Here is a 5,358-nt window from a genome sequence, read left to right on the forward strand (position 1 = left end):
TATATATATATATATATATATATATATATATATATATATATATATATATATATATATATATATATATATATATATATATATATATATATATATATATATATATATATATATATATGGCTATAGCTTAATTTCTTCTTTTCATATCAAATGGGGGAAAGGGGAAGTTGGCTTACGGCTAGTGTCCATGTTAGGAAGTGTCCCAATATGGAAATGTTTCTCATTTCCTTAGTTATATATATATAGCTCAATTTCTTCTTTTCATATCAAACGGGGGGGGGGGGCGGGGGAAGGAAAGTTTGCTCACTGCTAGTGTCCATGTTAGGGAGTGTCCCAATATGCAAATGTTTCTCATTTCCTTAGTTATAGGCCTATATATAGTTCAATTTCTTCTTTTCATATCAAGTGGGAGGAGTGTAATTTGGCTTCCCCTTCCCCCCAATTTATCAAATTTATTTTAATTTATTTCTGATCATTTTTCAAATACTGCCGGTAAGTCTGGGTAACCTTTCATGAAAATTCTCCCCCTCACGGGATAATAGTGTCCATGTCAGAGAGTGTCCCATTATATATTTTATGGGGTGGATAAATGATTTTTTAATATTAATATTATAATTCATAACAAATATTTTTAAGGACAAATAATCATTTTCAAGGATTATTTGTGATTCTCGTAAGATTGTCATATGAATGCAAGCCTTAAACAAACGCAATAACGGGTGTGCAATTATACCTAAGTATACACAAAAATATATTTGACTGATAGTCTTGATTTTTTGCACGTTGCTTTACCGTCAAAATATTTTCCAGAGCTTTTTCAGTTTATTCACAAAACTAACACGTTCCTTCATTCCATTGTAGTTTTGCTTTGTCTTCTAACCTCTCAAGCACGCTAAACTAACCCAGTCTTTCATTCCATTGTAATTTTGCTTTTTCATCTAACCGCAAATTTCATTATGCAACTTTTTGTTCGTAATTCAATACGATTTTTGCTATTTCTTTTGTAATTTTGCATGCGTCATGCATACTAGAAACGATACGACCGCTGTTTGGGGGAAATGACTTAATTTATGTGCTTTAAATGTATATAAATATGATGTCATTCACATCACTTTTTTCAAAAAATAAGGGTCTGGATGAATTTTCTAAAAATTGCAGCCCGTCTAAATCGTTTATTCTCTGGCCATAAAATCCCTGGAGGGCCAATTTTCAAAAAAAAAAAAAATTTCAAGAAAAAACTAATGCATAAATAAATAAATACATACAGAAACAGCTTCCCGTTTAAAGATATAACTCGTTCAAAGTCGAAGGGCCTTAAGTTTCGGAGATTTGCTTTCAGCCTTTGTTTGTTTAAGTTTAATTCAAATGACATCCACTCACAACAATTTAAACATGGATTAAAAAAGTTCAAGCTTGTACATCTGGGAGATATTCCATTCGCCCCTCCCCTCCCCCAGACATAGTAAGCCCCAAGAATTCCACGATTTTTATCACGAAGGAGGTTATGCGACCCGTCTAATATAAAAATTCTTCATTGCAGCAGTAATATTAAAACCAGCAGGTAAAGATAAAAAATACATTAGCACTAGAACTGGTAAAATATACAAAATAATTCTGTCGTTCTGGAGAGTTTCTAGAGGGCTAAACCCTAGAAATGCTATGTATACATAATACCCGTTGGAAATCACCCAGAGGAAATTACCAAATACCCTGGATAGAAACCAGTCTTGACTGATAAAAACATGGTAAAACAAGAGCTGGAATACATTAAGCAATAAGAAACAAAAATAAGCGTTTAAATGAACATCAAATACATATCCCCATTCTACATTCCCTCTTAAGCATTTGGGTTTTCGAAAGTAACAATTTAATATAAACCATGAAATAGTTGAAACGGTAGCAGCAATAGCTATGTAATCAACAAATATAGCGTAGAGAAGAAATTTAATGAAACCTGTGAAGTTAAGGTTTAGTACAAAGGTGAACGCAATCGATGTAATACTAATCAATACAAATATTAATACAAGGAAGGCTGGGTCATCTCTTGCCAACTGCTGCTTGTCATCGTAATGGATTGTCATGGATTAAGTCATCCTAAAAGATATATTTATTAGATTTTCGACTATGCTGAACAAAATGGCAATCTCAACATTTTAATTGGGTGATTTTGAGAAAAAATGAGCGTGAGAGGGGTCCTATTTGCCCTCCATTTTTTCGGTCACTTAAAAAGGGCACTAGAACTTTTAATTTGCGTTCCAATGAGCCCTTTTACGATACTCTAGGACCACTGGGTCAATACGATTACCCCTGGGGAAAAGAAAAAACAAACAAAAACAAACAAATAAACACGCACCCGTGATCTTTCTTCTGGCAAAAAAATGCAAAATTCCACATTTTTGTAGATAGGAGCTTGAAACCTCTACAGTAGGATTCTCTGATACGCTGAATATGATGGTGTGAATTTCATTAAGGTTTTATAACTTTTAGGGGGTCTTTCCCCTTTTTTTCGAAAATCAGCCAAATTTTCTCAGGCGCGTTGCTTTTGATGAGTAAAATTAAACTTGATGAAACTTACATATTTGAAATCAGAATTAAAATCTGATTCTTTTGATGTATCTATTGGTACCAAAATTCCGTTTTTTAGAGTTTTGGTTACCATTGAGCCGGGTCGCTCCTTACTTACAGTTCGTTACCACGAACTGTTTGATGATGAATTACTTTCCTCCTCATAGATGAGGCACTGAGAGAATCAAATTTTTGTGTAGTAAACACTAATGAGAATCTCTTGGTATCTAGTACAAATTACAGAGTTTTCTGATAATAATCTAAAATTTGGTATTGCATTATTATAAAGAAGGAATCGTCGTGGCTTTAGGAAATTAAAATAATTTCTAAATATGGAGGGAAACGAGTTAAATTACCCTGATCTGGTGTAAAAAGGGTTATATCCCGACTTGGTGAGAAAACCAACCAAGCCTTGACTTAGTCTAAAAATGAACTAAGTTCTGCGTTTGTAAGAAACCCTGCCAAGTTCAAGCTATGGATTTTAAATGAGGAAAATCCTGATAAAGTCTTATTTCGAACCAATTCCAAGCTGGGGACCTGCCAGGTGGAATTCATGCCTTGTCCGTCAGGGCAGGTCAATTATCAGATTATTTACTAACTCAGATTTTTTCCTGCGTTTAGACCCAAGCCCATAAAGCCTCATGAGATACCTTCTTTATCCTTTTACCTGCGCTAGGTGTAGATCCAGCCTTGTGTCAAGTGAGGATATTATCAACCTACGTGAAACAAACGGCAAACGTGGTGATCAGAAATGAGAGGAAGAGATTCTTCATTCTCTTTTCAAAGACAACACCACTAGAAGTGGCAGCTGAAACTATTCCTTCTTGGATAAAACAGGTTATAACTGTGGTATATGATACAACAAAAGAAAATCGTAAAAAAGGGAAAGCACACGACACAAGATCCATGGCGGCGTCATGATTACTATCAAAATCGTTACCACTTGCTAATACAACGGGCACTGCTGGCTGGTCTTCGGAACCTAGGCCTAGACGACATTACCTTCATGAAATAGAAGACTGAACTGACGCTCTAAGTTTCGTCACGGATTAGACAGTCATATAGTTTATGCATTGAATTATTTGACTTTGAAATTAAAGGATATACTATCTGATATAGGAACCCACCACTAATTCCGTATCCAGGGAGGAGGGTTATAGGGTTTAAACCCCCCCTTCCTCCCCGAAATGTTTCTCTGACTCGTCAAATCTTAACAAAAAACAAAAATGGATACAAAAAATTTGTATGTGTGTTTTGAGTTTATTGTGCATCCTCTCCCCCCGCAAAATCACTGTGGACACCCCACCCTGGAGAAAAAAAAATACTAGATACAGGTATACTCGCCACTAAATCGGTTTGAATTTAAGCTTTTCATGTCAACAGCCGAAATTACTTTACTTCCAAACTGTAAGCGCTATTTTTCAGTAAATTACAATGGTTTCTGATACGTATATCTGGAAAAGCATTTCCAACCTTCTTCTTTACCAACCTAATGAATCGGTGTCATTACTGTAACTTAATTTACTTAGTTTTTGTTTTAATTTTAAACTTGTTAGGGGGGGGCAAATTTTTCCATATTTTCCATTGTTTCAATAAAAATACAAAAAAAAACAATTTTAAATGAAAAAAACTGCAAAAACGTTTTTAAAAATTTAGGAAGGGTCCCAAAAATTTAGGGGAGAATGCCACCCCCCCCCCCTCTGCCCCTTCAATTAACGTTACTGTTTGATAGAAGTTTGATAGAAAATTTGTAAAATTAGGATATATAATTGGTCGTTCCGTATATATATATATATATATATATATATATATATATATATATATATATATATATATATATATATATATATATATATATATATATATATATATATATATATATATATATATATATATATAATGTGTTTGTGTTTGTGTGTGTGTGTATATATATAAAGTTTCTTAACCCATCAAAAACAAAGGCAGATGGAGCAAAACAACAAGAAAAAAAAGAAAGTACCACTTGAAAATAAATAGCACAAAATATAAAAAGCCATACAAAGCCAACAAGACAAAACTGGACAGTCCATCGCTGTCTTAGCAATTCAGCCCATAGGTGGCCGCAGATACAAAATTAAAACGCCGGTTTTGCGCTCCTATAGCATCCTCTGGGTCAATTATGTTAAGCCTCCTAGACATGTACCAATCACTCGTCCACGGGGGCACCCACAGCGAAAACTTTGCAAACTTATAATATGAAGCTCGAAGATAACGCCTTTCACACAGAGTAAAAATTCGCCAGCATGGGCTCAAGTGCAGCAAATGAGGGAGCACCATAGCGTTATGTAGTTGAGATAGAGTTTGGCAATCAAATTTCTGCTTATTTGCAACAATACGGCTGTAGGTGTACGACGCGCGTTAGTGGAAGTGAGCCATAAGAAGCGGACGGGTTTCAGTAATCTAAGGCCCGAACGGGAGAACTGGATACACAATAGAATTAACTATTTCGATTTCGGCATCGAAATGGCTCGTGCTCACTTTCTTTCGAATTAAACAACAACACAGTAGATTTGTCAGCGTTAAACTAGAGGCCTATTTTATTATACGTGCACTGGAGTTGCAGAAAATTTTCTTCCAGGACACGCAGAGAACGGCTTAGATTAAAGACGTTATCTGCGTAACCAATCAGGGAGACGTCGATCCCAAGAAGAATACATGTAGTCAGGGCATTAGAATGAGGCTTAACAATGCTATTGGTAAATACAGTCGGTGAAGTAATAGCACCCTGCCTTACTCCTTTTTTTTTACTGGCAACAC

General features: G+C 35.1%; 1 pseudogene; it reads right to left on the reverse strand.

Annotated features, from left to right (window-relative positions):
* Positions 1-1,499: 1,499 nt before the first annotated feature.
* Positions 1,500-2,078, reverse strand: LOC148940166 (protein unc-50 homolog pseudogene; annotated as a pseudogene).
* Between the last annotated feature and the right edge of the window lie 3,280 nt (positions 2,079-5,358).

This window comes from Artemia sp. Qi Xiang Cuo, chromosome 20 (genome assembly GCF_049724085.1).
Source record: "Artemia sp. Qi Xiang Cuo chromosome 20, ASM4972408v1, whole genome shotgun sequence".
NCBI classification, from domain to species: Eukaryota; Metazoa; Arthropoda; class Branchiopoda; order Anostraca; family Artemiidae; genus Artemia; species Artemia sp. Qi Xiang Cuo.